General features: G+C 38.8%; 1 protein-coding gene across 2 annotated transcripts in view; it reads left to right on the forward strand.

Moving 5' to 3' along the window:
* The window catches only part of ZC3H12C (zinc finger CCCH-type containing 12C), a 74129-nt gene that overhangs the window by 34985 nt on the left and 25327 nt on the right, over nt 1-13817 (forward strand). The gene's annotated exons all lie outside the window — the stretch shown is intronic.

Genomic DNA, 13817 nt, shown 5'->3' on the forward strand with positions numbered 1-13817 from the left:
CTTAGGAACTGGGGATAAAAAAAAAAAAAGCAAAACTCCTAATGAAATTCTTTTTACGCATTTTGAGAACAACATCTTAAGTGCCTCTAAATTCGATTAGTATAAAGTTAATTACCCACAATGTTCAGAGCACTGTGGGGGATATAAAAATACGTAAAGGTGTCAATTCTTGCAGAGAGCTTAGAATTTCATACATGGTTTCTCGGTGATCTGAGGATATCTACCACGGGTACCATCTGGGGAGGCGTCTAGAGCAATGCTGTTCAGCAGAAATATGACGTAGGCACACACATCATTTTAAATTTTCTGGTACCTACATTAAAAAATTAAACAGGTAAAATTGATATGAATGACATATTTTATTTAGACTCATATAGCCAAAATATCATTTCAACATGTAATCGATAATGCGATATTTTGCATTATTCTTTTGATATGAAGTCTTAAAATTGGATCTCTTACGTACAGCACATCTCCATTCGGACGAGCCGTACTTCCCGTGTTCAGTAGCCGCCTGTAGCTCGTGGCCACTGTACTGGGCAGGGCAGTTCTAGAGACCTGCCAGCTCCACACACACTTACCGAGTCCAGGTCAAGGGGTAGCTCCTGCGTCAGCTTCTGTTACGAGTACCCCAGCTAATAAGAATATGTACTGAGATCTGAGAATATGTACTGAGATACGAGTACCCCAGCTAATAAGAATATATACTGAGATCTGAGAGCCACTGGTTTGTAGCAGGTGAGAGTAAGGACTTGTACCCGGGGTATGAGAAGGACCAACTTATAATCCTCAAAATAACCTTTTCAGGTGGAAACAGTATTATCTTTCTTTCATTTATAAGCATATGAGACTTGCAGGATATTAATTGCTTACCCAAGGTAAAGCGTAATTCAAACCCAAGCATGTCTGACTTCGAAGTCTGTACACTTTTTATTGGATAATGATAGAAACCAGTTGAAAAGGTTCAAGCCAGGCCTTTTGAGGCCTTGAGTGACAAGCTAGAGAATTTAAACTTGACCCTGATCCAAAGGTAACTAAAGACTTTCGAGGAGAGGATGTAAGAGTAGAGTTGTGCCTTATACTGATAACCTGGCAGTGACGCTTAAAGTGGATTATAGGAGGTAGGAGATCAGTTTGGATGCATGCAACTCTTTCTGATGGAGTGAGGAGGGCCTAGAGTGTCCTAGAGGTATGAAGCGTATGTATGGCCTCAAGAGGTCTTTCAGTAAAATAACCTCTCTCTTGTTCAGTCTTTCCCAAACTTAGCCACAGAATGATTTTTTTTTTCCCTTGTAATCCAGAACTAGTGAACAATTACCTCAGCAGAGTGATAACTTGTAAGGCCAAATCATCATGAAATCCCCAGGAGAGAGAGTAATGAGGGAAGGTAATAGGATCTGGAGGAACAGCTATACCTGTAGGCAGAGATCAGAATCACCAGGGGGAGTCTTAAAAAAATACACCTTCTCTCTACTCTCGGGGAATCTGAATCAGTGGGGCTATGGTAGAGCCCAAATAATAATCTGTTCCTTAAGTGCCAAGGTAGTTTGATGCATAGCCCGTGTCAGAAATCATCCAGCATGAAATGTGGGTATATACAGGTCGGGAGGGGAAAGAATAGTGTGAAAAACACGAGGGTTAGAAAAAAGTCTAGTGCTAGAAAAACCAAGGACCTACAAATGCCATCAGGACTGGAAGAAGAGAAGGCTTTAAGGAGAGAATGTCCTGTGTGCAATACTGGAAAAAGATCAGAGGACATGACAGCCAGGAAGTCACTGTCTTCAGGAATGCCATATGGCCTGAAAGGTAGAAGCCCAGTTACAGGGATGTCCAGGAATGCAGGAATAGGGGCGCCTGGCTGGCTCAGTCGGAGGGGTGTGTGACTCTTGATCTCAGGGTTGTGAGTTCAAGCCTCACACTGGGCATGGAGCCTACTTAAAAAAAGAAGAAAAGAAAAGAAAGAAATAGAGCTAGACCGGTATTCTAGAAAGTTGACAGAGGAAGGGAAGAAAGAGGAGGAAGAAGTGTTGGGGGAGGATTTTGTTTAGTTTGGGGTTTAAGAATGAGCCTGTTTACGCCAAGGGGACAGGGAAAGTGTGTCCACAGGAGAGGGAAGAGGAAGGCAGTAACCGCGGGACACTTGAACTTTGGAAGCCGAGTTCTGAAGGGGGTACCAAGAAAGGCACCAGTGGAGTATTTGGCGTTGGAGGTAAATGCACTTTTAGACAAGCACAGACAGACCTTGGAAGGGGAAAAGGGCATAAGATTTCTAAAACTTGGAGCCCACAGAAATGAATTTCTAAGATGGATGTCATTTAGATAAATGATGTCACAGTAGGATCAGCCTCACATCCACTCCCACGACTAACACCTAGTTCCCAATGGAAGTGAAGATTTCCACTGGAAATAATTGAAAATTTACGTCAGACTCTAAACTCTACTTACCACACATGGTGAAAATCAGGCACAGGAAAACTGTGCTACAAAAATAGATGGCATCAGGAAGGCAAGCGAACAGTCTATTCTTAAGTAATTAGGAAAACAAACTTCTGCCCCCACACTCGTGTGGCGCCACCCCGTTTCCCCTGCTGGACCGGTGGGACAGCGCAGAGCCTGTTCTTCTCGCCATCATATATTTTAATCTGACACTTAAACTGAAGTGCTCCAGGCATTTCAGGACAGAACAAGTTGACAGGAAATTTTTATTATAGCAGCATTATACTGTCAGTCACAATAAAATGTTGTACCACGTCCATAACTCTGAAAGTGCCAGAGCTCATGAAAATTCATAGTAAACTTTTATATTCTGCCATTTATAAGATCTACATAGAGTAGGGGAAAAAAGTCATTTAAAAATACCTATCTACTTCAGATTCAAAATCTTAATTTAACAAAATATGCAGACAGATTTCACCCATTTCATGTCTCATAAAATAGAACATGCTTTTACTTTTAAAATTAATTGCCCACTCATGCTAAGTTAGGCAAACCTATTATATAATAAATTTGTACACATCATGTTTAAAATAGCAAGTAAATATGGGGGTGAGTTAAGAATAGAATACTATTTTATTTTCTTTCTCATCTCTCAGGCAGAAGTAGTCCATATATAAGATGAATATATTTTTAGTTTCATTTAAATGCCAGCTATAGAACTGATAGAAAATGATTTTTTAGACAGAAATTAAAAGTAGGAAGCAGGGGCATTTTTATTAAAATTACCAAAGTAGACCTTTAAAAAAAAAATGAGTTCTCTATGTACCACCTTTGTGATTCTAAGTAAGTTGTTAAAACTCTCCAGCCTTCCTTTTCAGAATTGTAAAAAGGGGAATTCTTATCTTACAGGCTTGTTATGAGAATTAAAGGTAATTAATACCCAGTGCGTGGCATGTCCTAGGCGCACAGTAAATTACAGTTACTGCATTAGAGTTAGATTTTGTATTTCAATCCAGGATATAGTAACTAATGAATACTTTGTTATCCCAGGGTTTGGTTTGTTTTTTGTTTTTGTTTTTGTTTTTTTTTCCCCAGTATTTAATAAGCATAGCAATTTCGCAGTCTGTTTTATTTGTATGATTTACAGGAATATTTTAATTCTTGCTTCAAGTTTATATCATCAGTGGTTTTCAGTGATGACTTCTACAGCTTCATAAAGGAGACTTGGGCTCATAGATCCGGGTGCCTTCAAAGTCACGCAGGGACAAGCCACGTAAGCGAGATAGACACCAAAGGTCCCGGGATTGCAGGGATCCTGTGGCGGTGTGGAGACAGCATGCTTTACTTCCCGTCGATTAATATGCTTTTCAAAATGTGCCACACTGGTAGAAGTTGTGGGTACGTTTGTTGAATAAGCAAGTCACCAATAATTGACAGTGACCCAGAACTTAGTGCAGCATAATTTGTGATACCTATTTCACTGCTAAGTGTGGAGGGCATCAGTATATTAAAACAGAAAGGTAAACTAAGTTTAGGGAAAGCCCTAAACATTTACATATAAAATATTAAGCATTCAGTACGTGTTTGGTTTGTGAAGTATGTCCCAGAATGAAATTTATATTTAGTGGAGCTGGACTAATAAATCCTGACAAAAAGTGCAGTTGATTTTAATTCCTTTAAAAAAACAAAACAAAAAAACCTGCAAATTGGTCACTGGACAAATAGGCCTCTTTCCTTAAAGGGACAGATACTGGATAATATAGATACACCAGGTGCTGTATGCCCCAGATATAGACACAGAAATAAAGCATGAGTAATATTTATCACATTTCTGAAATGAAATTCTGAGACTATTGTGATGTTTATTTCCTCCAAGTAGCTTTATAATTTTTCAAACCCTGTGATTCTATTCAACTTAAGGTAGCTCGGCGGTGGGTATCGAATTCGCCTCTGTCCACATGTATCCAGTAGTTTAAGTTCATGTTTTTCCTTAAATCCAATGCTCTTTTCATTCACATGTGGTTTAAGTTTCCGATGACTCGTCATGTCATTAACAGTGCAGTCCTGAGCACCATGGGATGGGAGGATGATAAGATGACTTGTGTGTCCGTGCACTTTGATTACTGAGAGTCCTCGACAACTTTTTTTTTAATTGAAATATAATTCACAGAGGCAGTGTTATAGGAGTTTCAGGTGTGCACCATATTGACTTGGCATTATTCACTGTTCACCATGATAAGTGTAGTCACCAAATGTTATTACAATAATATTGACTATATTCCCTATGTTGTATTTTTCATCTCCATGACTTAGTGATTTTTTTGTCTGGAAGTTTGTACTTCTGAAGCCCCGTTATTTATTTCACCCACCCCCTACCCCCCCCACCAACTTCCCCGGTGGCAACCACCAGTTTGTTCTCTGTATTTAAGTGTGGTTATTCTTTTGTTCTTTGTTCATTTGTTTTGTTTCTTAGATCCCACATATTTGTCTTTCTCTGCCTAACTTACTTAAGCCTGATAGTCTCTAGGTCCATCCACATTGTTGCAGATGGCAAGATCTCATTCTTTTCTATGACTAATATTCTGTGTGTGTGTGTGTGTGTGTGTGTGTGTGTGTGTATACTCTATCTTCTTTATCCATATAACTATAGATGAACACTGAGGTTGCTTCCATGTCTTGGCTATTGTAAATAATGCTGCAATAAACATAGGGGTGCAAATGTCTTTTTGAACTAGGGTTTTCCTTTTCTTTGAGTAAATACTCAGTAGTGGAATTACTTCATCATGTAGTAGCTCTATTGTTAGCTTTTTGAGGAACCTCCACACTGTTTTCCACCGTGGCTGCACCAATTTGCATTCCCACCAACAGTGCACGAGGGTTCCCGTTTCTCCACATCCTCACTAGTTTGGTTTTTTGGTATGGAGTTGTATGAATTCTCTATATTTTTTGAATATTAACCCCTTATCAGTTAAATGATTTGTAAATACCTTCTCCCGTTCAGTAGGTTGCCTTTTTGTTTCGTTGGTTTCCTTTATGCAAGAACTTATTTTGATGTACTCACAATAGCTTATTTCTGCTTTTGTGAAACTTAACTGGTCCTGGACTTTTGTTTGTTGGCAGTTTTTTGATTACTGATTCAATTTCATTGCTAGTAATCAGTCTGTTCAATGTTTCTATTTCTTCCTGATTCAGTCTTGGAAGATTCTATGTTTCTAGGAATTTATCCATTTCTTCTAGGTTGTCCAGTTTGTTGGTGTATAGTTTTCTCATTATATTCTTTTATAATCTGTACTTTTCTGTGGTGTTCATTGTTACTTCTCTTCATTTTTTATTTATTCATGTCCTCTTTTTTTTTTTCTTGATCAGCGTACCTAAAGGTTTATCAGTTTTGTTGATCTTTTCAAAGAAGTAGCTCTTGGTTTCATTGATTTTTTTTTTTCTATTGTTTTTTTGGTCTCTGTTTCATTTATATCTGCTATAATCTTTATTCTTTGCTTCTTTCTAGCCTCGGGTTTTGTTTGTTCTTCTTCTTCTAGTTCTTTTAGATGTAAAGTTAGGTTGTTTATTTGAGATGTTTCTTTTTCTTGAGATAGACCTGTATCACTATAAACTTGCCTCTTACCACTGCTTTTTCTGTGTCCCAAAGATTTTGGACCATTTGTTTTCATTTTCATTTGTCTCCATGTATTTTTTTAATTTCCTCCTTAATATTTCAGTTGACCCATTCATTGTTTAATAGCACATTTTTAAGTCTCTGTGCATTCTTGTTATTTCCAGATTTTTTCTTGTAATTGATTTCTAGTTTTATACAGTTGTGGTGGTCAGAAAAGATGCTTGATATGATTTCAGTCTTCTTAAATTTATTGAGACTTGTTTTGTGGCCTATCATGTAATCTGTTCTAGAGAGCATTCCATGTGCACTTTAAAAATTGTGTATTCTGCTCTTTTTGGAGGAAATGTTTTCTCTGTATCTTTTAGGCTCATCTGGTCTAATGTGTCATTCAAAGCCACTCTTCCCTTGTTGGTTTTCTGTCTGGGTGACGTATCCAATTGATGTAAGGGAGTGTTACAGTCCCCTATTACTGTATTGTCATTTTCTCCCTTTACGCCCTCCCTTAATATTTGCTTTATGTAATTAGGTCCTCCTGTGTTGGGAACGTAGATATTTACAATTGTTATATCCTCTTATGGATTGATCCCATTATCATTATGTAGTGCCCTTTGTCTCTTGCTACAGTCTTTGTTTTAAAGTTTTATTTTGTCTGATATGAGTATCGCTACCCCTGCTTCTTTTTTGCTTCCATTTGCATGGTGTATGTTTTTCTACCCCTTCACTTTCAGTCTGTATGTGTCTTTAGGTGAGTCTCTTACAGGGAACATAGAGATTGGTCTTGCTTTTTATCATTCACTCACCCTCTGTCTTTTGATTGGAGCATTTAGTCTATTAATATTTAAAGTAATTATGTACGGTAAGGTATGTACTTATTGCCATTTTCCTCATTGTTTTCTGGGGGGTTTTTTTGTTGTTTTTTTAGTTCTTCTCTGTTCCTTTCTTCTTTTGCTCTCTTCCATTGTGGTTTGATGACTTTCTTTAGTGTTGTGCTTGGATTCCTTTCTCTTTAGTTTTTGTGTTATCTATTATAGGTTTTTGATATGTGGTTATCATTGGGTTGATGTTTAACATCTTATGTGTATTAACAGACTATATTAAGTTGATGGTCACTTAAGTTTGAACATATTCTAAAAGCACTAAATTTTATATTCTAAAAGCACCGTATTTTATATATAGATGTCATATTCTACATCTTTTTTATTTTGTGTATCCCTTGACTAATTTTTGTAAATATAATTGATTTTACTACTTTTGTGTTCAAACCTCCATACTGGCTTTATAAGTGATTAATCTACTGCCTGTACTACATATTTGCTTTTACCTGTGAAGTTGTTTCCTTCCATAATTTTCTTCTAGTTGTGGCCTTTTCACTTAAAGGACTACCTCTAATTTTTTTTGCAAGGCTCGTTTAGTGGTGATGAACTTTAATTTTTATCTGAGAAACTCTCCTTCTATTCTGAACGATAATCTTGCTGGGTAGAGTATTCTTGGTTGTAGAGGGGTTTTTTTCTTCCTTTCCACACTTTGAATATATCATGCCACTCCTGCAAAGTTTTATCCAAAACTTTATCTTGCCTTCATAGTTTCTGCGAAAAAATCAGCTGATAGCTTTATGGGATGCCCCCTGTATGTAACTGTTTTCTCATGCTGCTTTTTAAATTCCCTCTCTATCACCACTTTTAGTCATTTTAATTATTATGTGTCTTAGTGTGGACCAATGTGGGTTCATCTTGTTGGGGTCTCTCTGTGCTTCCTGGATCTGGATGTCTGTTTCCTTCCCCAGGTTAGGAAAATTTTCGGCTATTTTCTTATTAGTTTTCCGCCCCCTGCTCTCTCTCTTCTCCTTCCGGGACTCCTATAATGCAAATGTTATTACACTTAGTGATGTTGCTGAATTCCTTTAAGCTACTCTCATTTTTTTATTATTTTTTTCTTTTTGCTATTCAGCTTGGTTGCTTTCCATTACCTTGTCTTTCAGATCAGTGATCTGTTCTTCAGTGTCTTCTAATCTGCTATTTATTCCTTCTAGTGTATTGTTTAGTTCTATTACTGAATTCTTCAGCTCTGACAGGTTCTTTTTTATATTTTCTACCTCTTTCTATAAGTTCTGAGATCATCCACTCTTCTTGGGTTAGTGAGTATCTTTTAGGATCATTACTTTGAATTCTTTATTAGGCATATTGCTTATCTCCATTTCATTTAGCTCTTTTACTACTGTGATTTTCTCTTGTTCTTTCATTTAGGACCTATTCTTCTGTCTCCTCATTTTGTCTAACTCTGTATTTGTTTTTGTGTGTTAGGTAGGTTAGCTATGTCTTCTGGTCTTGTAGTGGTCTTGTGTAAAAGAGGTCCTGCGGTGCCCTGTGTCCCCTGCTTTCAGCCCAGCAAGCTGCAGTGACCCGCTTTGCCTGATGTGGGCCTACTGGGTAGAGTTTGGTCCCCAGGCTGTTGAGAGGCCTGAGACAACGGCCACGGTTGGATTATGGGCAGGCCAGCAGAGTAGGTGTCTGCCGTTAGCTTCTCTGCCGCATCTGCAGGCACCACTACAGGCCTTGCTCCCTGTGTGTCAGAGAGGCTCTTGGTGGTGAGTGCGGCTGGCAGGCAGACTAGCTGTGTGCCATTAGCCTCTCTGCTGCGTCTGCAGGTGCACCAAAGGGCAGGGCTTCCTCCCTATGCAGCCAGCTAAGAGGCTGGGCTGCTGGAACTGTGGGCATGCTGGTGTGCAGGGGCATCTCTCCCTCCCCAGACAGGAGTCACTTAGCAGGTGTGCTGGTCCCTCTGGGGTTGCCTGCAGGGTATGGTGAGGGCAAGAGCTGCTTTGGACGTATGCCCACCAAGATGGGTGGATTAGACGGGACAGGTCCGCAGGGGAATGTCAGGGCATGGTTTGTGGTGCTAGCAAGGTAGATGGAGAGTTGATAGGGCTGACTACTACAAGCATCTGGCTCTCTGGGAGGCAGAGGATGGGGATGAGAAGTGGCACCCACTAGCACTTTTGTTCTTGGGGAAATCTCTTGCGGTTCTCTGCCCCTCCCTCCATGACACATTCTAACATCAGTCACTAAACCTCTTACGCGTACACCCCAGGCACTTTTCAAACTGCTGTTACTATGCTGTGTCTCAGTGGAGCTATTTATTACCCTGGCTCTTTAAGGGCAGGGACTCAGTTTCCTATTGCCCTCTGGCTCTCCTGGCATTAAACCCACTGATTTTTTTGGTTCCCTGAGTTGAGCCCTGATGATTTTTAAAGCTCCTGAAGTTAAGCCCCACTGGTTTTCAAAGCCAGATGTTCTGTGGGCTCATCTTCCCAGTGCAGGTCCCTGGTGCCATGGGCACCCGCCATGGGTTCTGATCCTCTTGCTTCTCCCTGCTTGTGATGTCCCTCCCATTTGTGGTTATTCCCACCAGAGGTTTGGCTCCCAACCAGGGCTCCACCCTTCCTTCCCTTTGCTGTAAAGCTTCTTTCTTATGAGTAACTGTAAAAGGTCTGTTCTGTCAGTCTTCAGGTCATTTTCAGGATTTGTTATAAGGATGTAGCTGTCAGTGTATCCGTGGGTCAAGTTGAGCTCAGGATCCTCCTATTCTGCCATCTTCCCAACTCTAGTACTTGATTTCTTTAGTATGCTTCAATGACCTGGTCACCTGACTTCATTAAAATTAACTGTATCTCTGAATTTTGCTTTAGCTTCTATCCATTATATGAGTAGTAAACAAGAAAAAACCCAGAGCCTCATCACTCCCCCTACATGATGATGTACCAGAGTCTCCTGTCGAGTAGAATGAAAACTAGGCACACCACTCTTCTCTTTCTGATATGAACGAATTATTCAAACTCCTCCCCACGCCTTCCCCAATCGTGGCAAGTCCTCTATCTTGGTCAGGGAACCAAGATTTCTGGATTTAGGTCAAATCTCCTGACTAGTAGATGGGCTTTATTGTTGCATGCACGTTTGTGCAGAGTATTAGGATAAATATTTTCTTTGCTAATAATGTCAGCTGGACCACTTTTGGCTAGTAGGATCCATGCTTGTATTGCCTCTCTGATAATGATAAGGAGCCACCAAAAGAATTCAAGCAGGGGAAGAGGGGCATGTCAAATATGCCTTTAAAAAAGTTCACTGTGGGGTGCCTGGGTGGCTTAGTCAGGTAAGCATCTGCCTTTGGCTCAGGTCATGATCCCAGGGTCCTGGGATTGAGCTCCCTGCTCAGCGGGGAGCCTGCTTCTCCCTCTGCTGCTCGCCTGGCTTGTGCACTCTCTCTCAAATAAATAAATAAAATCTTTTTTTAAAAAATTCACTGCGTAAAGAAATTTAAAGAAGGATTTCAGCACTAAGATTGCAGACAAGGAGACCTACTTATATTTGAAAATAAATGCAAAGGTTAAATTGTGGGCAACTGGAAAAAAAGATGAGCTAAAAATATTCATTGCTTTTGTGTACCAAACACCAGGGAATGGAGAAATTAACCGTTTCTGTCTCCACTCCCAAAAAAGGCTTGTGATAGGAACCAGCTGGTGTTAGTACAAATCTCAGTGTCAACAGGGATGTACACAAACACTCCAGGTGAATGGCTGAAAGTTTGAACAGAAATCAGACATAGATTTTAGAGTATGAGCAGAGAAAATGTGTAAGTTGTGATAACTTTTCTTTATATCAAGACTAGTGGGGTAAACCCAGATATTTATAAAATACGAGCAGAGTTTAGCAATCTATATAATGGGATTTAGCTTCTGATTTTGAAACGCACAAAGGCTTTCATGTATCTAATCTGGTTTGTGAGGCTTTGCGAACTTGAGAACTCGTTTCAATGTAAATTTGAGTATTGAAGGTCATCTTAGCTAGGCTCTAAAATTTGCCTCCAGTTATTTGGTGGATTTGCTGTCCTATTGCCTGTTTAACACTTAAGTACAGCCCCAATATATAGTTAATAAAATCCTCCTGGACACCTAGTCCACACATGTTTGGTTTACACGAAGAGAGAGCGTTCATTCAAATTTGGTTTTGGTTCTCAACAAAAATTAATCGAAATTCTGTGCAGTGGACCTGTGTGGTCCAGCGTGGTAACTACTAACCACATGTGGTTTTGAGCTCTTGTAGTGTATCTAGTCCAAATTGAGATATTCTGTAAATGTAAAATACATGCCACATTTTGAAAAAGTATGTGAAATATATCAATAACTTCTTTATTGGTTATGTCTTAAAATGATAATTTTTGATAAATTGAGTTAAATGAAAGATTACTAAAATTAATTTCAAACAAAATTAATTTCAACTGCTTTTTACTTTTTTTTTTTTTTTGCTTTTTGCTTTTAAAAATGCACTATGCTAGGGGCGCCTGGGTGGCTCAGTTCGTTAAGTGACTGCCTTCGGCTCAGGTCATGATCCTGGAGTCCCAGGATCGAGTGCCACATCGGGCTCCCTGCTCAGCAGGGAGTCTGCTTCTCCCTCTGACCCTCCTCCCTCTCATTCTCTCTCTCTCTCAAACAAATAAATAAAGTCTTAAAAAATTAAAAAAAAAAAATGCACTATGCTAGATTATTTAAAATTATGTATGTGGTTCACATTATATTTCTATTAGATAGCCTCTCAGTGGAATGCTTTTTATGCCCCAGCTTAATTGGGGCTTACCATTAACTAAAGGACAGCTTAATTTCCCCTTAGGTGAGTATCCTAGGTATTACTTACAGGTTAGTTGGCGGTGTCCCATTTCTCTTACTGTTGTAAAGAAAGTCCTTAGAGATTACAAAAAGAAACAATCATGACTAGTTTTTTCTGTTTTTAATTATATCGGTATGGAGTACGACAAAGACAAATATTAGTAATATTCCACTGCATGTCTTTATAATCCTAAATTCACAATTCTGGATGGCATCAACCATGAATTTTAATAGGCCAGTAGTCAGTAAACTTCCCTGTTATCTCAAGTGTGTTTAAACCTTAACGTAGGAATCAGCAACAGTAGTAATCCCATTACATATGAATGAAGTTAATTACAGATTCCCCAAGTAGTGTTACTAATTATAAGAAATGGGAAATGTTTACCCAGTTATAAAAATAGGAAAATGTGATTAGGGTCTATGTTTTCTACCTTTGCTGAAATTGAAGACATTTTTATAACTACTTAACAGACACGTTCTCTTCAACATCTTTAGACTAATGACCCACTTGGATCAAGATCGGCTAGAAGTGCTTCCTATTATTAATTTTGGCTTCAAATTATGGACCTTATAAGGTCAAGTCTTTCCCGTTTCCTTCTTCCTTACGGTTTTCCATTCTCAAAACTCTCTTGACCCCACCGCTCTTATATCCATAACCAAGTGGAGGGTGATCATAAACTATTTTACATTTCATATAGTTTCATTATTGTAAATCGGTGATTTTTCAGACTTTTTTTTTCTTAAGCAGTATAATCCTGCAAATCTTGGAAGCACATTTTTTAAACAGACAAAATCAGAATTCTGTTTGAATTGAGTGCTACAGGTGGGCTTTGTTTCTACTTAAAAATTCCCTTCCCTGCTGCCTAGAAGTGTCTCTGAGCCACAGCGTGGAAGTTTTGAACACAACTTGATGAACCCTGATTAAATGATCGCCAATAAGGGAACATAGATTTAGTTTCTGGTGGTACATTCAGTGTCAAGGACCATAACAACTGGGTTTAGCTTCAGAGTGCTCTTGGTGTATTGGAAAAAAGATCAGAGATCCTAAATCTGAGCAGCTATTAGACCTCATTCAATTGTATGAGTCTGCAGTGTAAAAGAAAATTTTGGATTCCCTTAAGGCAGCACATGAAATTCATTATACATTATCATACAATATAAAATTTAGACTACAATGATAGAAAGTAAAATTTTCTCTTATTTCCATATTCAGGGTTATATCCAGCTGCGCTCCTTTCTCCCTATTTAAGGAACATAGGATAGATGTGAGAATTTCTTTTAAACAATCCTAAAACATTGAAAAAATACATGATCAGTGAAGAAGGTCTTAAAGCCATTTTTTAAAGAATTCTTTAAAATTAAAATATTTTCATATGTCCAACATGGTTTATGTATGATCAGGCCTAAAAATTGAAAAAAATATCAAGTTATGAAATATTTGAAGCCTGGGTCTGTTAATAATTTAGTGTTCAGTATATTTATTAGTGTTCTTATGATGTTACAGTTACTCCATGATTAACATCCAATGCACCCCGACTTCCTGTAATGTAACGAAGCTAAATCTAAACTTGAAGGAGTTGGTGCAAAAGATTCAAATATGGTTCTCTGGTTCAAAGGGGTACCTTTGACTCTTAAATTTTTCATAGTAACCACTTGACTGACAACCCTGGGAACTTGTGTTCTTCCGGGTAGCTTGATGTAATAATGGCCCATTAAAGCCACTGGAGTTTTATAATCATCCTTGGACCCTCCAGTGGAGAATAGAGCGTACTTATAGGTCACATTTTTTTTTTTTTTAAAGATTTTATTTATTTATTTATTAGAGAGCGAGCGAGAGAGAAACAGCATGAGAGAGGAGAGGGTCAGAGGGAGAAGCAGGCTCCCCGCTGAGCCGGGAGCCCGATGTGGGACTCGATCCCAGGACCCTGGGATCATGACCTGAGCCGAAGGCAGTCGCTTAACCAACTGAGCCACCCAGGCGCCCTATAGGTCACATTTTTGACTTAAATAAAAAATGATATATACAAGGTTATAAAAAAGGCAATTCTCTTTTCAGTCCTCTGGTTACCTTGATTACTTTTTGGTTCCAGTTTAGTGATCTCCAGACATCAA

Source organism: Phoca vitulina, unplaced genomic scaffold, assembly GCF_004348235.1.
Source record: "Phoca vitulina isolate PV1807 unplaced genomic scaffold, GSC_HSeal_1.0 scaffold38, whole genome shotgun sequence".
NCBI classification, from domain to species: Eukaryota; Metazoa; Chordata; class Mammalia; order Carnivora; family Phocidae; genus Phoca; species Phoca vitulina.